The sequence below is a fragment of the Ranitomeya imitator genome, chromosome 4, assembly GCF_032444005.1.
Source record: "Ranitomeya imitator isolate aRanImi1 chromosome 4, aRanImi1.pri, whole genome shotgun sequence".
Classification (NCBI taxonomy): domain Eukaryota; kingdom Metazoa; phylum Chordata; class Amphibia; order Anura; family Dendrobatidae; genus Ranitomeya; species Ranitomeya imitator.
The window spans coordinates 683649247-683672272 of NC_091285.1; the positions used below are offsets into that span (position 1 = coordinate 683649247).

Consider the following 23026-nt stretch of genomic DNA (forward strand, 5'->3'; position numbering starts at 1 on the left):
GTTTTGGACTTAGTTCACCTGAATCTCTATTGCCCAACTCTGTCATGGGCAAGATATCTTGGCTGACTCACTGAAAGATAAAGGTGTGAACGCAGATGAACAAGTAGAAGGAGATACTTGGTTTGTATATTGAGGAACACAGGTATATTGTTCTCCTGATTTTTCTCACAGTTCGAATTGTGGTTGGAAACCGCACACTGCCAGGTAATTAAACTGCATAATTTTTTCTTAAAATCCACATTTTTCCATATTTTGTTTTCATTAAACATTCACAAGTAAAATCCAACTTTTTAAAGGTAAAACACTGCACTGTGAGCATAATTTGATACAGAATGAGGACTTTAAGTCCATCGTCTTAACTATGTGATCATAAAAACGCATGCCATCACTGATGGTTTTCCGATGTGTTTTGGTAACGATTTTATTTACATTATTTGACATTTGATTGCTGAAAAAAATTTGGTGTAGAGCATTTTTAGCAACTAATACAGTTCTGGTCAGAGTTTCCAGAGAACAGTGAATGATACCATTAATGTCCTGGGAAACATCTGGTAATGTTTCTTTAAGTTTTCATACTGCTTAGTTTCAATTATGAGACTCAAAGTTTGGAATACAAATTCTTGTCCCATTTCATATCATTTGGCCCATTTTACTAATATAAATTGTTTACTCTTCTTGACAAATTCAATTGTTTTTGTCATGTTAAAATTCTACGCTGTGAACAGGATTTGAACCTGTGCGGGGAAACCCCATTGGATTTCGAGTCCAACGCCTTAACCACTCGGCCATCACAGCCAACCCAAGGATTACTTTATCATGTATTTGCACAGTGCATGCAGAGGTAGAACCTGTGAGAAAGTTTTGGACTTAGTTCACCTGAATCTCTATTGGCCAACTCTGTCATGGGCAAGATATCTTGGCTGACTCACTGAAAGAGAAAGGTGTGAACGCAGATGAACAAGTAGAAGGAAATAATTGGTTTGTATATTGAGGAACACAGGGATGTTGTTCACCGGATTTTTCTCACAGTTCCAATTGTTGTTGGAAACCACACACTGCCAAGTAATTAAACTGCATAATTTTTTCTTAAAACCCCCATTTTTCTATATTTTGTTTTCATTAAACTTTCACAAGCAAAATCCAACTTTTTAAAGGTAAAACACTGCACTGTGAGCATAATTTGATACAGAATGAGGACTTTAAGTCCATCGTCTTAAATATGCGATCATAAAAACGCATGCCATCACTGATGGTTTTCCGATGTGTTTTGGTAACGATTTTGTTTACATTATTTGACATTTGATTGCTGAAAAAAATTTGGTGTAGAGCACTTTTAGCAACTAATACAGTTCTGGTCAGAGTTTCCAGAGAACAGTGAATGATACCATTAATGTCCTGGGAAACATCTGGTAATGTTTCTTTTAGTTTTCATACTGCTTAGTTTCAATTATGAGACTCAAAGTTTGGAATACAAATTCTTGTCCCATTTCATATCATTTGGCCCATTTTACTAATATAAATATTGTTTACTCCTTTTGACAAATTCAATTGTTTTTGTCATGTTAAAATTCTACGCTGTGAACAGGATTTGAACCTGTGTGGGGAAACCCCATTGGATTTCGAGTCCAACGCCTTAACCACTCGGCCATCACAGCCAACCGATGATTTGTTTATCATGTTTTGCAAAGTGCATGCAAAGGTAGAGCCTGTGAGAACGTTTTGGACTTAGTTCACCTGAATCTCTATTGCCCAACTCTGTCATGGGCAAGATATCTTGGCTGACTCACTGAAAGATAAAGGTGTGAACGCAGATGAACAAGTAGAAGGAGATACTTGGTTTGTATATTGAGGAACACAGGTATATTGTTCTCCTGATTTTTCTCACAGTTCGAATTGTGGTTGGAAACCGCACACTGCCAGGTAATTAAACTGCATAATTTTTTCTTAAAATCCACATTTTTCTATATTTTGTTTTCATTAAACATTCACAAGTAAAATCCAACTTTTTAAAGGTAAAACACTGCACTGTGAGCATAATTTGATACAGAATGAGGACTTTAAGTCCATCGTCTTAACTATGCGATCATAAAAACGCATGCCATCACTGATGGTTTTCCGATGTGTTTTGGTAACGATTTTATTTACATTATTTGACATTTGATTGCTGAAAAAAATTTGGTGTAGAGCATTTTTAGCAACTAATACAGTTCTGGTCAGAGTTTCCAGAGAACAGTGAATGATACCATTAATGTCCTGGGAAACATCTGGTAATTTTTCTTTTAGTTTTCATACTGCTTAGTTTCAATTATGAGACTCAAAGTTTGGAATACAAATTCTTGTCCCATTTCATATCATTTGGCCCATTTTACTAATATAAATATTGTTTACTCCTTTTGACAAATTCAATTGTTTTTGTCATGTTAAAATTCTACGCTGTGAACAGGATTTGAACCTGTGCGGGGAAACCCCATTGGATTTCAAGTCCAACGCCTTAACCACTCGGCCATCACAGCCAACTCAATGATTAGTTTATCATGTTTTTGCACAGTGCATGCAGAGGTAGAGCCTGTGAGAAAGTTTTGGACTTAGTTCACCTGAATCTCTATTGGCCAACTCTGTCATGGGCAAGATATCTTGGCTGACTCACTGAAAGATAAAGGTGTGAACGCAGATGAACAAGTAGAAGGAGATAATTGGGTTGTATATTGAGGAACATAGGTATATTGTTCTCCTGATTTTTCTCACAGTTCCAATTGTGGTTGGAAACCGCACACTGCCAGGTAATTAAACTGCATAATTTTTTCTTAAAACCCCCATTTTTCTATATTTTGTTTACATTAAACATTCACAAGCAAAATCCAACTTTTTAAAGGTAAAACACTGCACTGTGAGCATAATTTGATACAGAATGAGGACTTTAAGTCCATCGTCTTAACTATGCGATCATAAAAACGCATGCCATCACTGATGGTTTTCCGATGTGTTTTGGTAACGATTTTATTTACATTATTTGACATTTGATTGCTGAAAAAAATTTGGTGTAGAGCATTTTTAGCAACTAATACAGTTCTGGTCAGAGTTTCCAGAGAACAGTGAATGATACCATTAATGTCCTGGGAAACATCTGGTAATGTTTCTTTTAGTTTTCATACTGCTTAGTTTCAATTATGAGACTCAAAGTTTGGAATACAAATTCTTGTCCCATTTCATATCATTTGGCCCATTTTACTAATATAAATATTGTTTACTCCTTTTGACAAATTCAATTGTTTTTGTCATGTTAAAATTCTACGCTGTGAACAGGATTTGAACCTGTGCGGGGAAACCCCATTGGATTTCAAGTCCAACGCCTTAACCACTCGGCCATCACAGCCAACTCAATGATTAGTTTATCATGTTTTTGCACAGTGCATGCAGAGGTAGAGCCTGTGAGAAAGTTTTGGACTTAGTTCACCTGAATCTCTATTGGCCAACTCTGTCATGGGCAAGATATCTTGGCTGACTCACTGAAAGATAAAGGTGTGAACGCAGATGAACAAGTAGAAGGAAATAATTGGTTTGTATATTGAGGAACACAGGGATGTTGTTCACCGGATTTTTCTCACAGTTCCAATTGTTGTTGGAAACCACACACTGCCAAGTAATTAAACTGCATAATTTTTTCTTAAAACCCCCATTTTTCTATATTTTGTTTTCATTAAACTTTCACAAGCAAAATCCAACTTTTTAAAGGTAAAACACTGCACTGTGAGCATAATTTGATACAGAATGAGGACTTTAAGTCCATCGTCTTAACTATGCGATCATAAAAACGCATGCCATCACTGATGGTTTTCCGATGTGTTTTGGTAACGATTTTGTTTACATTATTTGACATTTGATTGCTGAAAAAAATTTGGTGTAGAGCACTTTTAGCAACTAATACAGTTCTGGTCAGAGTTTCCAGAGAACAGTGAATGATACCATTAATGTCCTGGGAAACATCTGGTAATGTTTCTTTTAGTTTTCATACTGCTTAGTTTCAATTATGAGACTCAAAGTTTGGAATACAAATTCTTGTCCCATTTCATATCATTTGGCCCATTTTACTAATATAAATATTGTTTACTCCTTTTGACAAATTCAATTGTTTTTGTCATGTTAAAATTCTACGCTGTGAACAGGATTTTAACCTGTGCGGGGAAACCCCATTGGATTTCGAGGCCAACGCCTTAACCACTCGGCCATCACAGCCAACCGACGATTTGGTTATCATTTTTTGCAAAGTGCATGCAAAGGTAGAGCCTGTGAGAAAGTTTTGGACTTAGTTCACCTGAATCTCTATTGCCCAACTCTGTCATGGGCAAGATATCTTGGCTGACTCACTGAAAGATAAAGGTGTGAACGCAGATGAACAAGTAGAAGGAGATACTTGGTTTGTATATTGAGGAACACAGGTATATTGTTCTCCTGATTTTTCTCACAGTTCGAATTGTGGTTGGAAACCGCACACTGCCAGATAATTGAACTGCATAATTTTTTCTTAAAATCCACATTTTTCTATATTTTGTTTTCATTAAACATTCACAAGTAAAATCCAACTTTTTAAAGGTAAAACACTGCACTGTGAGCATAATTTGATACAGAATGAGGACTTTAAGTCCATCGTCTTAACTATGCGATCATAAAAACGCATGCCATCACTGATGGTTTTCCGATGTGTTTTGGTAACGATTTTATTTACATTATTTGACATTTGATTGCTGAAAAAAATTTGGTGTAGAGCATTTTTAGCAACTAATACAGTTCTGGTCAGAGTTTCCAGAGAACAGTGAATGATACCATTAATGTCCTGGGAAACATCTGGTAATGTTTCTTTTAGTTTTCATACTGCTTAGTTTCAATTATGAGACTCAAAGTTTGGAATACAAATTCTTGTCCCATTTCATATCATTTGGCCCATTTTACTAATATAAATATTGTTTACTCCTTTTGACAAATTCAATTGTTTTTGTCATTTTAAATTCTACGCTGTGAACAGGATTTGAACCTGTGTGGGGAAACCCCATTGGATTTCGAGTCCAACGCCTTAACCACTCGGCCATCACAGCCAACTCAATGATTAGTTTATCATGTTTTTGCACATTGCATGCAGAGGTAGAGCCTGTGAGAAAGTTTTGGACTTAGTTCACCTGAATCTCTATTGGCCAACTCTGTCATGGGCAAGATATCTTGGCTGACTCACTGAAAGATAAAGGTGTGAACGCAGATGAACAAGTAGAAGGAAATAATTGGTTTGTATATTGAGGAACACAGGGATGTTGTTCACCGGATTTTTCTCACAGTTCCAATTGTTGTTGGAAACCACACACTGCCAAGTAATTAAACTGCATAATTTTTTCTTAAAACCCCCATTTTTCTATATTTTGTTTTCATTAAACTTTCACAAGCAAAATCCAACTTTTTAAAGTAAAACACTGCACTGTGAGCATAATTTGATACAGAATGAGGAATTTAAGTCCATCGTCTTAACTATGCGATCATAAAAACGCATGCCATCACTGATGGTTCTCCAATGTGTTTTGGTAACGATTTTATTTACTTTATTTGACATTTGATTGCTGAAAAAAATTTGGTGTAGAGCATTTTTAGCAACCAATACAGTTCTGGTCAGAGTTTCCAGAGAACAGTGAATGATACCATCAATGTCCTGGGAAACATCTGGTAATGTTTCTTTTAGTTTTCATACTGCTTAGTTTCAATTATGAGACTCAAAGTTTGAAATACAAATTCTTGTCCCATTTCATATCATTTGGCCCATTTTACTAATATAAATTGTTTACTCTTCTTGACAAATTCAATTGTTTTTGTCATGTTAAAATTCTACGCTGTGAACAGGATTTGAACCTGTGTGGGGAAACCCCATTGGATTTCGAGTCCAACGCCTTAACCACTCGGCTATCACATCCAACCGATGATTTGCTTATCATGTTTTGCAAAGTGCATGCAGAGGTAGAGCCTGTGAGAAAGTTTTGGACTTAGTTCACCTGAATCTCTATTGCCCAACTCTGTCATGGGCAAGATATCTTGGCTGACTCACTGAAAGATAAAGGTGTGAACGCAGATGAACAAGTAGAAGGAGATACTTGGTTTGTATATTGAGGAACACAGGTATATTGTTCTCCTGATTTTTCTCACAGTTCGAATTGTGGTTGGAAACCGCACACTGCCAGGTAATTAAACTGCATAATTTTTTCTTAAAATCCACATTTTTCTATATTTTGTTTTCATTAAACATTCACAAGTAAAATCCAACTTTTTAAAGGTAAAACACTGCACTGTGAGCATAATTTGATACAGAATGAGGACTTTAAGTCCATCGTCTTAACTATGCGATCATAAAAACGCATGCCATCACTGATGGTTTTCCGATGTGTTTTGGTAACTATTTTATTTACATTATTTGACATTTGATTGCTGAAAAAAATTTGGTGTAGAGCATTTTTAGCAACTAATACAGTTCTGGTCAGAGTTTCCAGAGAACAGTGAATGATACCATTAATGTCCTGGGAAACATCTGGTAATGTTTCTTTTAGTTTTCATACTGCTTAGTTTCAATTATGAGACTCAAAGTTTGGAATACAAATTCTTGTCCCATTTCATATCATTTGGCCCATTTTACTAATATAAATATTGTTTACTCCTTTTGACAAATTCAATTGTTTTTGTCATGTTAAAATTCTACGCTGTGAACAGGATTTGAACCTGTGCGGGGAAACCCCATTGGATTTCAAGTCCAACGCCTTAACCACTCGGCCATCACAGCCAACTCAATGATTAGTTTATCATGTTTTTGCACAGTGCATGCAGAGGTAGAGCCTGTGAGAAATTTTTGGACTTAGTTCACCTGAATCTCTATTGGCCAACTCTGTCATGGGCAAGATATCTTGGCTGACTCACTGAAAGAGAAAGGTGTGAACGCAGATGAACAAGTAGAAGGAAATAATTGGTTTGTATATTGAGGAACACAGGGATGTTGTTCACCGGATTTTTCTCACAGTTCGAATTGTGGTTGGAAACCGCCCACTGCCAGGTAATTAAACTGCATAATTTTTTCTTAAAATCCACATTTTTCTATATTTTGTTTTCATTAAACATTCACAAGTAAAATCCAACTTTTTAAAGGTAAAACACTGCACTGTGAGCATAATTTGATACAGAATGAGGACTTTAAGTCCATCGTCTTAACTATGCGATCATAAAAACGCATGCCATCACTGATGGTTTTCCGATGTGTTTTGGTAACGATTTTATTTACATTATTTGACATTTGATTGCTGAAAAAAATTTGGTGTAGAGCATTTTTAGCAACTAATACAGTTCTGGTCAGAGTTTCCAGAGAACAGTGAATGATACCATTAATGTCCTGGGAAACATCTGGTAATGTTTCTTTTAGTTTTCATACTGCTTAGTTTCAATTATGAGACTCAAAGTTTGGAATACAAATTCTTGTCCCATTTCATATCATTTGGCCCATTTTACTAATATAAATATTGTTTACTCCTTTTGACAAATTCAATTGTTTTTGTCATGTTAAAATTCTACGCTGTGAACAGGATTTGAACCTGTGCGGGGAAACCCCATTGGATTTCAAGTCCAACGCCTTAACCACTCGGCCATCACAGCCAACTCAATGATTAGTTTATCATGTTTTTGCACAGTGCATGCAGAGGTAGAGCCTGTGATGAAGTTTTGGACTTAGTTCACCTGAATCTCTATTGGCCAACTCTGTCATGGGCAAGATATCTTGGCTGACTCACTGAAAGAGAAAGGTGTGAACGCAGATGAACAAGTAGAAGGAAATAATTGGTTTGTATATTGAGGAACACAGGGATGTTGTTCACCGGATTTTTCTCACAGTTCCAATTGTTGTTGGAAACCACACACTGCCAAGTAATTAAACTGCATAATTTTTTCGTAAAACTCCCCTTTTTCTATATTTTGTTTTTATTAAACTTTCACAAGCAATATCCAACTTTTTAAAGGTAAAACACTGCACTGTGAGCATAATTTGATACAGAATGAGGACTTTAAGTCCATCGTCTTAACTATGCGATCATAAAAACGCATGCCATCACTGATGGTTTTCCGATGTGTTTTGGTAACGATTTTATTTACATTATTTGACATTTGATTGCTGAAAAAAATTTGGTGAAGAGCATTTTTAGCAACTAATACAGTTCTGGTCAGAGTTTCCAGAGAACAGTGAATGATACCATTAATGTCCTGGGAAACATCTGGTATTTTTCTTTTAGTTTTCATACTGCTTAGTTTCAATTATGAGACTCAAAGTTTGGAATACAAATTCTTGTCCCATTTCATATCATTTGGCCCATTTTACTAATATAAATATTGTTTACTCCTTTTGACAAATTCAATTGTTTTTGTCATGTTAAAATTCTACGCTGTGAACAGGATTTGAACCTGTGCGGGGAAACCCCATTGGATTTCGAGTCCAACGCCTTAACCACTCGGCCATCACAGCCAACCCAAGGATTACTTTATCATGTATTTGCACAGTGCATGCAGAGGTAGAGCCTGTGAGAAAGTTTTGGACTTAGTTCACCTGAATCTCTATTGGCCAACTCTGTCATGGGCAAGATATCTTGGCTGACTCACTGAAAGAGAAAGATGTGAACGCAGATGAACAAGTAGAAGGAAATAATTGGTTTGTATATTGAGGAAAACAGGTATATTGTTCTCCTGATTTTTCTCCCAGTTCCAATTGTTGTTGGAAACCGCACACTGCCAAGTAATTAAACTGCATATTTTTTCTTAAAACCCCCATTTTTCTATATTTTGTTTTCATTAAACTTTCACAAGCAAAATCCAACTTTTTAAAGGTAAAACACTGCACTGTGAGCATAATTTGATACAGAATGAGGACTTTAAGTCCATCGTCTTAACTATGCGATCATAAAAACGCATGCCATCACTGATGGTTTTCCGATGTGTTTTGGTAACGATTTTATTTACATTATTTGACATTTGATTGCTGAAAAAAATTTGGTGTAGAGCATTTTTAGCAACTAATACAGTTCTGGTCAGAGTTTCCAGAGAACAGTGAATGATACCATTAATGTCCTGGGAAACATCTGGTAATGTTTCTTTTAGTTTTCATACTGCTTAGTTTCAATTATGAGACTCAAAGTTTGGAATACAAATTCTTGTCCCATTTCATATCATTTGGCCCATTTTACTAATATAAATATTGTTTACTCCTTTTGACAAATTCAATTGTTTTTGTCATGTTAAAATTCTACGCTGTGAACAGGATTTGAACCTGTGCGGGGAAACCCCATTGGATTTCAAGTCCAACGCCTTAACCACTCGGCCATCACAGCCAACTCAATGATTAGTTTATCATGTTTTTGCACAGTGCATGCAGAGGTAGAGCCTGTGAGAAAGTTTTGGACTTAGTTCACCTGAATCTCTATTGGCCAACTCTGTCATGGGCAAGATATCTTGGCTGACTCACTGAAAGATAAAGGTGTGAACGCAGATGAACAAGTAGAAGGAAATAATTGGTTTGTATATTGAGGAACACAGGGATGTTGTTCACCGGATTTTTCTCACAGTTCCAATTGTTGTTGGAAACCACACACTGCCAAGTAATTAAACTGCATAATTTTTTCTTAAAACCCCCATTTTTCTATATTTTGTTTTCATTAAACTTTCACAAGCAAAATCCAACTTTTTAAAGGTAAAACACTGCACTGTGAGCATAATTTGATACAGAATGAGGACTTTAAGTCCATCGTCTTAACTATGCGATCATAAAAACGCATGCCATCACTGATGGTTTTCCGATGTGTTTTGGTAACGATTTTGTTTACATTATTTGACATTTGATTGCTGAAAAAAATTTGGTGTAGAGCACTTTTAGCAACTAATACAGTTCTGGTCAGAGTTTCCAGAGAACAGTGAATGATACCATTAATGTCCTGGGAAACATCTGGTAATGTTTCTTTTAGTTTTCATACTGCTTAGTTTCAATTATGAGACTCAAAGTTTGGAATACAAATTCTTGTCCCATTTCATATCATTTGGCCCATTTTACTAATATAAATATTGTTTACTCCTTTTGACAAATTCAATTGTTTTTGTCATGTTAAAATTCTACGCTGTGAACAGGATTTTAACCTGTGCGGGGAAACCCCATTGGATTTCGAGGCCAACGCCTTAACCACTCGGCCATCACAGCCAACCGACGATTTGGTTATCATTTTTTGCAAAGTGCATGCAAAGGTAGAGCCTGTGAGAAAGTTTTGGACTTAGTTCACCTGAATCTCTATTGCCCAACTCTGTCATGGGCAAGATATCTTGGCTGACTCACTGAAAGATAAAGGTGTGAACGCAGATGAACAAGTAGAAGGAGATACTTGGTTTGTATATTGAGGAACACAGGTATATTGTTCTCCTGATTTTTCTCACAGTTCGAATTGTGGTTGGAAACCGCACACTGCCAGATAATTGAACTGCATAATTTTTTCTTAAAATCCACATTTTTCTATATTTTGTTTTCATTAAACATTCACAAGTAAAATCCAACTTTTTAAAGGTAAAACACTGCACTGTGAGCATAATTTGATACAGAATGAGGACTTTAAGTCCATCGTCTTAACTATGCGATCATAAAAACGCATGCCATCACTGATGGTTTTCCGATGTGTTTTGGTAACGATTTTATTTACATTATTTGACATTTGATTGCTGAAAAAAATTTGGTGTAGAGCATTTTTAGCAACTAATACAGTTCTGGTCAGAGTTTCCAGAGAACAGTGAATGATACCATTAATGTCCTGGGAAACATCTGGTAATGTTTCTTTTAGTTTTCATACTGCTTAGTTTCAATTATGAGACTCAAAGTTTGGAATACAAATTCTTGTCCCATTTCATATCATTTGGCCCATTTTACTAATATAAATATTGTTTACTCCTTTTGACAAATTCAATTGTTTTTGTCATTTTAAATTCTACGCTGTGAACAGGATTTGAACCTGTGTGGGGAAACCCCATTGGATTTCGAGTCCAACGCCTTAACCACTCGGCCATCACAGCCAACTCAATGATTAGTTTATCATGTTTTTGCACAGTGCATGCAGAGGTAGAGCCTGTGAGAAAGTTTTGGACTTAGTTCACCTGAATCTCTATTGGCCAACTCTGTCATGGGCAAGATATCTTGGCTGACTCACTGAAAGATAAAGGTGTGAACGCAGATGAACAAGTAGAAGGAAATAATTGGTTTGTATATTGAGGAACACAGGGATGTTGTTCACCGGATTTTTCTCACAGTTCCAATTGTTGTTGGAAACCACACACTGCCAAGTAATTAAACTGCATAATTTTTTCTTAAAACCCCCATTTTTCTATATTTTGTTTTCATTAAACTTTCACAAGCAAAATCCAACTTTTTAAAGTAAAACACTGCACTGTGAGCATAATTTGATACAGAATGAGGAATTTAAGTCCATCGTCTTAACTATGCGATCATAAAAACGCATGCCATCACTGATGGTTCTCCAATGTGTTTTGGTAACGATTTTATTTACTTTATTTGACATTTGATTGCTGAAAAAAATTTGGTGTAGAGCATTTTTAGCAACCAATACAGTTCTGGTCAGAGTTTCCAGAGAACAGTGAATGATACCATCAATGTCCTGGGAAACATCTGGTAATGTTTCTTTTAGTTTTCATACTGCTTAGTTTCAATTATGAGACTCAAAGTTTGAAATACAAATTCTTGTCCCATTTCATATCATTTGGCCCATTTTACTAATATAAATTGTTTACTCTTCTTGACAAATTCAATTGTTTTTGTCATGTTAAAATTCTACGCTGTGAACAGGATTTGAACCTGTGTGGGGAAACCCCATTGGATTTCGAGTCCAACGCCTTAACCACTCGGCTATCACATCCAACCGATGATTTGCTTATCATGTTTTGCAAAGTGCATGCAGAGGTAGAGCCTGTGAGAAAGTTTTGGACTTAGTTCACCTGAATCTCTATTGCCCAACTCTGTCATGGGCAAGATATCTTGGCTGACTCACTGAAAGATAAAGGTGTGAACGCAGATGAACAAGTAGAAGGAGATACTTGGTTTGTATATTGAGGAACACAGGTATATTGTTCTCCTGATTTTTCTCACAGTTCGAATTGTGGTTGGAAACCGCACACTGCCAGGTAATTAAACTGCATAATTTTTTCTTAAAATCCACATTTTTCTATATTTTGTTTTCATTAAACATTCACAAGTAAAATCCAACTTTTTAAAGGTAAAACACTGCACTGTGAGCATAATTTGATACAGAATGAGGACTTTAAGTCCATCGTCTTAACTATGCGATCATAAAAACGCATGCCATCACTGATGGTTTTCCGATGTGTTTTGGTAACTATTTTATTTACATTATTTGACATTTGATTGCTGAAAAAAATTTGGTGTAGAGCATTTTTAGCAACTAATACAGTTCTGGTCAGAGTTTCCAGAGAACAGTGAATGATACCATTAATGTCCTGGGAAACATCTGGTAATGTTTCTTTTAGTTTTCATACTGCTTAGTTTCAATTATGAGACTCAAAGTTTGGAATACAAATTCTTGTCCCATTTCATATCATTTGGCCCATTTTACTAATATAAATATTGTTTACTCCTTTTGACAAATTCAATTGTTTTTGTCATGTTAAAATTCTACGCTGTGAACAGGATTTGAACCTGTGCGGGGAAACCCCATTGGATTTCAAGTCCAACGCCTTAACCACTCGGCCATCACAGCCAACTCAATGATTAGTTTATCATGTTTTTGCACAGTGCATGCAGAGGTAGAGCCTGTGAGAAATTTTTGGACTTAGTTCACCTGAATCTCTATTGGCCAACTCTGTCATGGGCAAGATATCTTGGCTGACTCACTGAAAGAGAAAGGTGTGAACGCAGATGAACAAGTAGAAGGAAATAATTGGTTTGTATATTGAGGAACACAGGGATGTTGTTCACCGGATTTTTCTCACAGTTCGAATTGTGGTTGGAAACCGCCCACTGCAAGGTAATTAAACTGCATAATTTTTTCTTAAAATCCACATTTTTCTATATTTTGTTTTCATTAAACATTCACAAGTAAAATCCAACTTTTTAAAGGTAAAACACTGCACTGTGAGCATAATTTGATACAGAATGAGGACTTTAAGTCCATCGTCTTAACTATGCGATCATAAAAACGCATGCCATCACTGATGGTTTTCCGATGTGTTTTGGTAACGATTTTATTTACATTATTTGACATTTGATTGCTGAAAAAAATTTGGTGTAGAGCATTTTTAGCAACTAATACAGTTCTGGTCAGAGTTTCCAGAGAACAGTGAATGATACCATTAATGTCCTGGGAAACATCTGGTAATGTTTCTTTTAGTTTTCATACTGCTTAGTTTCAATTATGAGACTCAAAGTTTGGAATACAAATTCTTGTCCCATTTCATATCATTTGGCCCATTTTACTAATATAAATATTGTTTACTCCTTTTGACAAATTCAATTGTTTTTGTCATGTTAAAATTCTACGCTGTGAACAGGATTTGAACCTGTGCGGGGAAACCCCATTGGATTTCAAGTCCAACGCCTTAACCACTCGGCCATCACAGCCAACTCAATGATTAGTTTATCATGTTTTTGCACAGTGCATGCAGAGGTAGAGCCTGTGAGAAAGTTTTGGACTTAGTTCACCTGAATCTCTATTGGCCAACTCTGTCATGGGCAAGATATCTTGGCTGACTCACTGAAAGAGAAAGGTGTGAACGCAGATGAACAAGTAGAAGGAAATAATTGGTTTGTATATTGAGGAACACAGGGATGTTGTTCACCGGATTTTTCTCACAGTTCCAATTGTTGTTGGAAACCACACACTGCCAAGTAATTAAACTGCATAATTTTTTCGTAAAACTCCCCTTTTTCTATATTTTGTTTTTATTAAACTTTCACAAGCAATATCCAACTTTTTAAAGGTAAAACACTGCACTGTGAGCATAATTTGATACAGAATGAGGACTTTAAGTCCATCGTCTTAACTATGCGATCATAAAAACGCATGCCATCACTGATGGTTTTCCGATGTGTTTTGGTAACGATTTTATTTACATTATTTGACATTTGATTGCTGAAAAAAATTTGGTGAAGAGCATTTTTAGCAACTAATACAGTTCTGGTCAGAGTTTCCAGAGAACAGTGAATGATACCATTAATGTCCTGGGAAACATCTGGTATTTTTCTTTTAGTTTTCATACTGCTTAGTTTCAATTATGAGACTCAAAGTTTGGAATACAAATTCTTGTCCCATTTCATATCATTTGGCCCATTTTACTAATATAAATATTGTTTACTCCTTTTGACAAATTCAATTGTTTTTGTCATGTTAAAATTCTACGCTGTGAACAGGATTTGAACCTGTGCGGGGAAACCCCATTGGATTTCGAGTCCAACGCCTTAACCACTCGGCCATCACAGCCAACCCAAGGATTACTTTATCATGTATTTGCACAGTGCATGCAGAGGTAGAGCCTGTGAGAAAGTTTTGGACTTAGTTCACCTGAATCTCTATTGGCCAACTCTGTCATGGGCAAGATATCTTGGCTGACTCACTGAAAGAGAAAGATGTGAACGCAGATGAACAAGTAGAAGGAAATAATTGGTTTGTATATTGAGGAAAACAGGTATATTGTTCTCCTGATTTTTCTCCCAGTTCCAATTGTTGTTGGAAACCGCACACTGCCAAGTAATTAAACTGCATAAATTTTTCTTAAAACCCCCATTTTTCTATATTTTGTTTTCATTAAACTTTCACAAGCAAAATCCAACTTTTTAAAGGTAAAACACTGCACTGTGAGCATAATTTGATACAGAATGAGGACTTTAAATCCATCGTCTTAACTATGCGATCATAAAAACGCATGCCATCACTGATGGTTCTCCGATGTGTTTTGGTAACGATTTTATTTACTTTAATTGACATTTGATTGCTGAAAAATATTTGGTGTAGAGCATTTTTAGCAACCAATACAGTTCTGGTCAGATTTTCCAGAGAACAGTGAATGATACCATCAATGTCCTGGGAAACATCTGGTAATGTTTCTTTTAGTTTTCATACTGCTTAGTTTCAATTATGAGACTCAAAGTTTGGAATACAAATTCTTGTCCATTTGATATCATTTGGCCCATTTTACTAATATATATATTGTTTACTCCTTTTGACAAATTCAATTGTTTTTGTCATGTTAAAATTCTACGCTGTGAACAGGATTTGAACCTGTGCGGGGAAACCCCATTGGATTTCGAGTCCAACGCCTTAACCACTCGCCCATCACAGCCAACCGACGATTAGTTTATCATGTTTTGCAAAGTGCATGCAAATGTAGAGCCTGTGAGAAAGTTTTGGACTTAGTTCACCTGAATTTCTATTGCCCAACTCTGTCATGGGCAAGATATCTTGGCTGACTCACTGAAAGATAAAGGTGTGAACGCAGATGAACAAGTAGAAGGAGATAATTGGGTTGTATATTGAGGAACACAGGTATATTGTTCTCCTGATTTTTCTCACAGTTCGAATTGTGGTTGGAAACCGCACACTGCCAGGTAATTAAACTGCATAATTTTTTTTTAAAACCCCCATTTTTCTATATTTTGTTTATATTAAACATTCACAAGCAAAATCCAACTTTTTAAAGGTAAAACACTGCACTGTGAGCATAATTTGATACAGAATGAGGACTTTAAGTCCATCGTCTTAACTATGCGATCATAATAATAATAATAATAATAATAATAATTTTTATTTATATAGCGCCAACATATTCCGCAGCGCTTTACAAATTATAGAGGGGACTTGTACATACAATAGACATTACAGCATAACAGAAATACAGTTCAAAACAGATACCAAGAGGAGTGAGGGCCCTGCTCGTAAGCTTACAAACTATGAGGAAAAGGGGAGACACGAGAGGTGGATGGTAACAATTGCTATAGTTATTCGGACCAGCCATAGTGTAAGGCTTGGGTGTTCATGTAAAGCTGCATGAACCAGTTAATTTTTTTTTTTTTTTTTTTTTTTAATATAGGCCACACAGGGATCGTTAGGTTAATGCATTGAGGCGGTAGGCCAGTCTGAACAAATGAGTTTTTAGGGCACGCTTAAAACTGTGGGGATTGGGGATTAATCGTATTAACCTAGGTAGTGCATTCCAAAGAATCGGCGCAGCACGTGTAAAGTCTTGGAGACGGGAGTGGGAGGTTCTGATTATTGAGGATGCTAACCTGAGGTCATCATAAAAACGTATGCCATCACTGATGGTTCTCCGATGTGTTTTGGTAACGATTTTATTTACTTTATTTGACATTTGATTGCTGAAAAAAATTTGGTGTAGAGCATTTTTAGCAACTAATACAGTTCTGGTCAGAGTTTCCAGAGAACAGTGAATGATACCATCAATGTCCTGGGAAACATCTCGTAATGTTTCTTTTAGTTTTCATACTGCTTAGTTTCAATTATGAGACTCAAAGTTTGGAATATAAATTCTTGTCCCATTTCATATCATTTGGCCCATTTTACTAATATAAATTGTTTACTCTTCTTGACAAATTCAATTGTTTTTGTCATGTTAAAATTCTACGCTGTGAACAGGATTTGAACCTGTGCGGGGAAACCCCATTGGATTTCGAGTCCAACGCCTTAACCACTCGGCCATCACAGCCAACCGATGATTTGTTTATCATGTTTTGCAAAGTGCATGCAAAGGTAGAGCCTGTGAGAAAGTTTTGGACTTAGTTCACCTGAATCTCTATTGCCCAACTCTGTCATGGGCAAGATTTCTTGGCTGACTCACTGAAAGCTAAAGGTGTGAACGCAGATGAACAAGTAGAAGGAGATACTTGGTTTGTATATTGAGGAACACAGGTATATTGTTCTCCTGATTTTTCTCACAGTTCGAATTGTGGTTGGAAACCGCACACTGCCAGGTAATTAAACTGCATAATTTTTTCTTAAAATCCACATTTTTCTATATTTTGTTTTCATTAAACATTCACAAGTAAAATCCAACTTTTTAAAGGTAAAACACTGCACTGTGAGCATAATTTGATACAGAATGAGGACTTTAAGTCCATCGTCTTAACTATGCGATCATAAAAACGCATGCCATCACTGATGGTTTTCCGATGTGTTTTGGTAACGATTTTATTTACATTATTTGACATTTGATTGCTGAAAAAAATTTGGTGTAGAGCATTTTTAGCAACTAATACAGTTCTGGTCAGAGTTTCCAGAGAACAGTGAATGATACCATTAATGTCCTGGGAAACATCTGGTAATGTTTCTTTTAGTTTTCATACTGCTTAGTTTCAATTATGAGACTCAAAGTTTGGAATACAAATTCTTGTCCCATTTCATATCATTTGGCCCATTTTACTAATATAAATATTGTCTACTCCTTTTGACAAATTCAATTGTTTTTGTCATGTTAAAATTCTACGCTGTGAACAGGATTTGAGCCTGTGCGGGGAAACCCCATTGGATTTCAAGTCCAACGCCTTAACCACTTGGCCATCACAGCCAACTCAATGATTAGTTTATCATGTTTTTGCACAGTGCATGCAGAGGTAGAGCCTGTGAGAAAGTTTTGGACTTAGTTCACCTGAATCTCTATTGGCCAACTCTGTCATGGGCAAGATATCTTGGCTGACTCACTGAAAGATAAAGGTGTGAACGCAGATGAACAAGTAGAAGGAAATAATTGGTTTGTATATTGAGGAACACAGGGATGTTGTTCACCGGATTTTTCTCCCAGTTCCAATTGTTGTTGGAAACCACACACTGCCAAGTAATTAAACTGCATAATTTTTTCTTAAAACCCCCATTTTTCTATATTTTGTTTTCATTAAACATTCACAAGCAAAATCCAACTTTTTAAAGGTAAAACACTGCACTGTGAGCATAATTTGATACAGAATGAGGAATTTAAGTCCATCGTCTTAACTATGCGATCATAAAAACGCATGCCATCACTGATGGTTCTCCGATGTGTTTTGGTAACGATTTTATTTACTTTAATTGACATTTGATTGCTGAAAAAAATTTGGTGTAGAGCATTTTTAGCAACCAATACAGTTCTGGTCAGAGTTTCCAGAGAACAGTGAATGATACCATCAATGTCCTGGGAAACATCTGGTAATGTTTCTTTTAGTTTTCATACTGCTTAGTTTCAATTATGAGACTCAAAGTTTGGAATACAAATTCTTGTCCCATTTCATATCATTTGGCCCATTTTACTAATATAAATATTGTTAACTCTTTTTGACAAATTCAATAGTTTTTGTCATGTTAAAATTCTACGCTGTGAACAGGATTTGAACCTGTGTGGGGAATCCCCATTGGATTTCGAGTCCAACACCTTAACCACTCGGCCATCACAGCCAACCGACGATTAGTTTATCATGTTTTGCAAAGTGCATGCAGAGGTAGAGCCTGTGAGAAAGTTTTGGACTTAGTTCACCTGAATTTCTATTGCCCAACTCTGTCATGGGCAAGATATCTTGGCTGACTCACTGAAAGATAAAGGTGTGAACGCAGATGAACAAGTAGAAGGAGATAATTGGGTTGTATATTGAGGAACATAGGTATATTGTTCTCCTGATTTTTCTCACAGTTCCAATTGTGGTTGGAAACCGCACACTGCCAGGTAATTAAACTGCATAATTTTTTCTTAAAACCCCCATTTTTCTATATTTTGTTTACATTAAACATTCACAAGCAAAATCCAACTTTTTAAAGGTAAAACACTGCACTGTGAGCATAATTTGATACAGAATGAGGACTTTAAGTCCATCGTCTTAACTATGCGATCATAAAAACGCATGCCATCACTGATGGTTTTCCGATGTGTTTTGGTAACGATTTTATTTACATTATTTGACATTTGATTGCTGAAAAAAATTTGGTGTAGAGCATTTTTAGCAACTAATACAGTTCTGGTCAGAGTTTCCAGAGAACAGTGAATGATACCATTAATGTCCTGGGAAACATCTGGTAATGTTTCTTTTAGTTTTCATACTGCTTAGTTTCAATTATGAGACTCAAAGTTTGGAATACAAATTCTTGTCCCATTTCATATCATTTGGCCCATTTTACTAATATAAATATTGTTTACTCCTTTTGACAAATTCAATTGTTTTTGTCATGTTAAAATTCTACGCTGTGAACAGGATTTGAACCTGTGCGGGGAAACCCCATTGGATTTCAAGTCCAACGCCTTAACCACTCGGCCATCACAGCCAACTCAATGATTAGTTTATCATGTTTTTGCACAGTGCATGCAGAGGTAGAGCCTGTGAGAAAGTTTTGGACTTAGTTCACCTGAATCTCTATTGGCCAACTCTGTCATGGGCAAGATATCTTGGCTGACTCACTGAAAGATAAAGGTGTGAACGCAGATGAACAAGTAGAAGGAAATAATTGGTTTGTATATTGAGGAACACAGGGATGTTGTTCACCGGATTTTTCTCACAGTTCCAATTGTTGTTGGAAACCACACACTGCCAAGTAATTAAACTGCATAATTTTTTCTTAAAACCCCCATTTTTCTATATTTTGTTTTCATTAAACTTTCACAAGCAAAATCCAACTTTTTAAAGGTAAAACACTGCACTGTGAGCATAATTTGATACAGAATGAGGACTTTAAGTCCATCGTCTTAACTATGCGATCATAAAAACGCATGCCATCACTGATGGTTTTCCGATGTGTTTTGGTAACGATTTTGTTTACATTATTTGACATTTGATTGCTGAAAAAAATTTGGTGTAGAGCACTTTTAGCAACTAATACAGTTCTGGTCAGAGTTTCCAGAGAACAGTGAATGATACCATTAATGTCCTGGGAAACATCTGGTAATGTTTCTTTTAGTTTTCATACTGCTTAGTTTCAATTATGAGACTCAAAGTTTGGAATACAAATTCTTGTCCCATTTCATATCATTTGGCCCATTTTACTAATATAAATATTGTTTACTCCTTTTGACAAATTCAATTGTTTTTGTCATGTTAAAATTCTACGCTGTGAACAGGATTTTAACCTGTGCGGGGAAACCCCATTGGATTTCGAGGCCAACGCCTTAACCACTCGGCCATCACAGCCAACCGACGATTTGGTTATCATTTTTTGCAAAGTGCATGCAAAGGTAGAGCCTGTGAGAAAGTTTTGGACTTAGTTCACCTGAATCTCTATTGCCCAACTCTGTCATGGGCAAGATATCTTGGCTGACTCACTGAAAGATAAAGGTGTGAACGCAGATGAACAAGTAGAAGGAGATACTTGGTTTGTATATTGAGGAACACAGGTATATTGTTCTCCTGATTTTTCTCACAGTTCGAATTGTGGTTGGAAACCGCACACTGCCAGATAATTGAACTGCATAATTTTTTCTTAAAATCCACATTTTTCTATATTTTGTTTTCATTAAACATTCACAAGTAAAATCCAACTTTTTAAAGGTAAAACACTGCACTGTGAGCATAATTTGATACAGAATGAGGACTTTAAGTCCATCGTCTTAACTATGCGATCATAAAAACGCATGCCATCACTGATGGTTTTCCGATGTGTTTTGGTAACGATTTTATTTACATTATTTGACATTTGATTGCTGAAAAAAATTTGGTGTAGAGCATTTTTAGCAACTAATACAGTTCTGGTCAGAGTTTCCAGAGAACAGTGAATGATACCATTAATGTCCTGGGAAACATCTGGTAATGTTTCTTTTAGTTTTCATACTGCTTAGTTTCAATTATGAGACTCAAAGTTTGGAATACAAATTCTTGTCCCATTTCATATCATTTGGCCCATTTTACTAATATATATATTGTTTACTCCTTTTGACAAATTCAATTGTTTTTGTCATGTTAAAATTCTACGCTGTGAACAGGATTTGAACCTGTGCGGGGAAACCCCATTGGATTTCAAGTCCAACGCCTTAACCACTCGGCCATCACAGCCAACTCAATGATTAGTTTATCATGTTTTTGCACAGTGCATGCAGAGGTAGAGCCTGTGAGAAAGTTTTGGACTTAGTTCACCTGAATCTCTATTGGCCATCTCTGTCATGGGCAAGATATCTTGGCTGACTCACTGAAAGATAGAGGTGTGAACACAGATGAACAAGTAGAAGGAAATAATTGGTTTGTATATTGAGGAACACAGGGATGTTGTTCACAGGATTTTTCTCACAGTTCCAATTGTTGTTGGAAACCACACACTGCCAAGTAATTAAACTGCATAATTTTTTCTTAAAACCCCCATTTTTCTATATTTTGTTTTCATTAAACTTTCACAAGCAAAATCCAACTTTTTAAAGGTAAAACACTGCACTGTGAGCATAATTTGATACAGAATGAGGAATTTAAGTCCATCGTCTTAACTATGCGATCATAAAAACGCATGCCATCACTGATGGTTCTCCAATGTGTTTTGGTAACGATTTTATTTACTTTATTTGACATTTGATTGCTGAAAAAAATTTGGTGTAGAGCATTTTTAGCAACCAATACAGTTCTGTTCAGAGTTTCCAGAGAACAGTGAATGATACCATCAATGTCCTGGGAAACATCTGGTAATGTTTCTTTTAGTTTTCATACTGCTTATTTTCAATTATGAGACTCAAAGTTTGAAATACAAATTCTTGTCCCATTTCATATCATTTGGCCCATTTTACTAATATAAATTGTTTACTCTTCTTGACAAATTCAATTGTTTTTGTCATGTTAAAATTCTACGCTGTGAACAGGATTTGAACCTGTGCGGGGAAACCCCATTGGATTTCGAGTCCAACGCCTTAACCACTCGGCCATCACAGCCAACCCAAGGATTACTTTATCATGTATTTGCACAGTGCATGCAGAGGTAGAGCCTGTGAGAAAGTTTTGGACTTAGTTCACCTGAATCTCTATTGGCCAACTCTGTCATGGGCAAGATATCTTGGCTGACTCACTGAAAGATAAAGGTGTGAACGCAGATGAACAAGTAGAAGGAGATAATTGGGTTGTATATTGAGGAACACAGGTATATTGTTCTCCTGATTTTTCTCACAGTTCCAATTGTGGTTGGAAACCGCACACTGCCAGGTAATTAAACTGCATAATTTTTTCTTAAAACCCCCATTTTTCTATATTTTGTTTACATTAAACATTCACAAGCAAAATCCAACTTTTTAAAGGTAAAACACTGCACTGTGAGCATAATTTGATACAGAATGAGGACTTTAAGTCCATCGTCTTAACTATGCGATCATAAAAACGCATGCCATCACTGATGGTTCTCCGATGTGTTTTGGTAACGATTTTATTTACTTTATTTGACATTTGATTGCTGAAAAAAATTTGGTGTAGAGCATTTTTAGCAACTAATACAGTTCTGGTCAGAGTTTCCAGAAAACAGTGAATGATACCATCAATGTCCTGGGAAACATCTGGTAATGTTTCTTTTAGTTTTCATACTGCTTAGTTTCAATTATGAGACTCAAAGTTTGGAATATAAATTCTTGTCCCATTTCATATCATTTGGCCCATTTTACTAATATAAATAATGTTAACTCTTTTTGACAAATTCAATTGTTTTTGTCATGTTAAAATTCTACGCTGTGAACAGGATTTGAACCTGTGCGGGGAAACCCCATTGGATTTCGAGTCCAACGCCTTAACCACTCGGCCATCACAACCAACCAAAGGATTACTTTATCATGTATTTGCACAGTGCATGCAGAGGTAGAGCCTGTGAGAAAGTTTTGGACTTAGTTCACCTGAATCTCTATTGGCCAACTCTGTCATGGGCAAGATATCTTGGCTGACTCACTGAAAGAGAAAGGTGTGAACGCAGATGAACAAGTAGAAGGAAATAATTGGTTTGTATATTGAGGAACACAGGGATGTTGTTCACCGGATTTTTCTCACAGTTCCAAT

General features: G+C 36.1%; 26 non-coding genes across 26 annotated transcripts; all 26 read right to left on the reverse strand.

Moving 5' to 3' along the window:
• Positions 1 to 713: 713 nt before the first annotated feature.
• TRNAS-CGA (transfer RNA serine (anticodon CGA)) lies at positions 714 to 795 on the reverse strand. Its single transcript has one exon. It is a non-coding gene; the product is annotated as a tRNA-Ser (tRNA).
• Positions 796 to 1573: 778 nt separating this feature from the next.
• Positions 1574 to 1655, reverse strand: TRNAS-CGA (transfer RNA serine (anticodon CGA)). Its single transcript has one exon. It is a non-coding gene; the product is annotated as a tRNA-Ser (tRNA).
• A 776-nt stretch (positions 1656 to 2431) lies between these two features.
• TRNAS-UGA (transfer RNA serine (anticodon UGA)) lies at positions 2432 to 2513 on the reverse strand. The gene has a single exon. It is a non-coding gene; the product is annotated as a tRNA-Ser (tRNA).
• Positions 2514 to 3291: 778 nt separating this feature from the next.
• On the reverse strand, positions 3292 to 3373 carry TRNAS-UGA (transfer RNA serine (anticodon UGA)). Its single transcript has one exon. It is a non-coding gene; the product is annotated as a tRNA-Ser (tRNA).
• A 778-nt stretch (positions 3374 to 4151) lies between these two features.
• TRNAS-CGA (transfer RNA serine (anticodon CGA)) lies at positions 4152 to 4233 on the reverse strand. Its single transcript has one exon. It is a non-coding gene; the product is annotated as a tRNA-Ser (tRNA).
• A 775-nt stretch (positions 4234 to 5008) lies between these two features.
• Positions 5009 to 5090, reverse strand: TRNAS-CGA (transfer RNA serine (anticodon CGA)). Its single transcript has one exon. It is a non-coding gene; the product is annotated as a tRNA-Ser (tRNA).
• A 775-nt stretch (positions 5091 to 5865) lies between these two features.
• Positions 5866 to 5947, reverse strand: TRNAS-CGA (transfer RNA serine (anticodon CGA)). The gene has a single exon. It is a non-coding gene; the product is annotated as a tRNA-Ser (tRNA).
• Positions 5948 to 6723: 776 nt separating this feature from the next.
• TRNAS-UGA (transfer RNA serine (anticodon UGA)) lies at positions 6724 to 6805 on the reverse strand. Its single transcript has one exon. It is a non-coding gene; the product is annotated as a tRNA-Ser (tRNA).
• A 778-nt stretch (positions 6806 to 7583) lies between these two features.
• TRNAS-UGA (transfer RNA serine (anticodon UGA)) lies at positions 7584 to 7665 on the reverse strand. Its single transcript has one exon. It is a non-coding gene; the product is annotated as a tRNA-Ser (tRNA).
• Positions 7666 to 8442: 777 nt separating this feature from the next.
• TRNAS-CGA (transfer RNA serine (anticodon CGA)) lies at positions 8443 to 8524 on the reverse strand. Its single transcript has one exon. It is a non-coding gene; the product is annotated as a tRNA-Ser (tRNA).
• Positions 8525 to 9301: 777 nt separating this feature from the next.
• On the reverse strand, positions 9302 to 9383 carry TRNAS-UGA (transfer RNA serine (anticodon UGA)). The gene has a single exon. It is a non-coding gene; the product is annotated as a tRNA-Ser (tRNA).
• A 778-nt stretch (positions 9384 to 10161) lies between these two features.
• Positions 10162 to 10243, reverse strand: TRNAS-CGA (transfer RNA serine (anticodon CGA)). Its single transcript has one exon. It is a non-coding gene; the product is annotated as a tRNA-Ser (tRNA).
• A 775-nt stretch (positions 10244 to 11018) lies between these two features.
• Positions 11019 to 11100, reverse strand: TRNAS-CGA (transfer RNA serine (anticodon CGA)). The gene has a single exon. It is a non-coding gene; the product is annotated as a tRNA-Ser (tRNA).
• A 775-nt stretch (positions 11101 to 11875) lies between these two features.
• On the reverse strand, positions 11876 to 11957 carry TRNAS-CGA (transfer RNA serine (anticodon CGA)). Its single transcript has one exon. It is a non-coding gene; the product is annotated as a tRNA-Ser (tRNA).
• Positions 11958 to 12733: 776 nt separating this feature from the next.
• TRNAS-UGA (transfer RNA serine (anticodon UGA)) lies at positions 12734 to 12815 on the reverse strand. The gene has a single exon. It is a non-coding gene; the product is annotated as a tRNA-Ser (tRNA).
• Positions 12816 to 13593: 778 nt separating this feature from the next.
• TRNAS-UGA (transfer RNA serine (anticodon UGA)) lies at positions 13594 to 13675 on the reverse strand. The gene has a single exon. It is a non-coding gene; the product is annotated as a tRNA-Ser (tRNA).
• A 777-nt stretch (positions 13676 to 14452) lies between these two features.
• Positions 14453 to 14534, reverse strand: TRNAS-CGA (transfer RNA serine (anticodon CGA)). Its single transcript has one exon. It is a non-coding gene; the product is annotated as a tRNA-Ser (tRNA).
• A 777-nt stretch (positions 14535 to 15311) lies between these two features.
• On the reverse strand, positions 15312 to 15393 carry TRNAS-CGA (transfer RNA serine (anticodon CGA)). The gene has a single exon. It is a non-coding gene; the product is annotated as a tRNA-Ser (tRNA).
• A 1298-nt stretch (positions 15394 to 16691) lies between these two features.
• On the reverse strand, positions 16692 to 16773 carry TRNAS-CGA (transfer RNA serine (anticodon CGA)). Its single transcript has one exon. It is a non-coding gene; the product is annotated as a tRNA-Ser (tRNA).
• A 776-nt stretch (positions 16774 to 17549) lies between these two features.
• Positions 17550 to 17631, reverse strand: TRNAS-UGA (transfer RNA serine (anticodon UGA)). Its single transcript has one exon. It is a non-coding gene; the product is annotated as a tRNA-Ser (tRNA).
• Positions 17632 to 18409: 778 nt separating this feature from the next.
• Positions 18410 to 18491, reverse strand: TRNAS-CGA (transfer RNA serine (anticodon CGA)). The gene has a single exon. It is a non-coding gene; the product is annotated as a tRNA-Ser (tRNA).
• Positions 18492 to 19267: 776 nt separating this feature from the next.
• TRNAS-UGA (transfer RNA serine (anticodon UGA)) lies at positions 19268 to 19349 on the reverse strand. Its single transcript has one exon. It is a non-coding gene; the product is annotated as a tRNA-Ser (tRNA).
• A 778-nt stretch (positions 19350 to 20127) lies between these two features.
• Positions 20128 to 20209, reverse strand: TRNAS-CGA (transfer RNA serine (anticodon CGA)). The gene has a single exon. It is a non-coding gene; the product is annotated as a tRNA-Ser (tRNA).
• A 776-nt stretch (positions 20210 to 20985) lies between these two features.
• TRNAS-UGA (transfer RNA serine (anticodon UGA)) lies at positions 20986 to 21067 on the reverse strand. The gene has a single exon. It is a non-coding gene; the product is annotated as a tRNA-Ser (tRNA).
• A 776-nt stretch (positions 21068 to 21843) lies between these two features.
• On the reverse strand, positions 21844 to 21925 carry TRNAS-CGA (transfer RNA serine (anticodon CGA)). Its single transcript has one exon. It is a non-coding gene; the product is annotated as a tRNA-Ser (tRNA).
• A 778-nt stretch (positions 21926 to 22703) lies between these two features.
• Positions 22704 to 22785, reverse strand: TRNAS-CGA (transfer RNA serine (anticodon CGA)). Its single transcript has one exon. It is a non-coding gene; the product is annotated as a tRNA-Ser (tRNA).
• Positions 22786 to 23026: the final 241 nt, after the last annotated feature.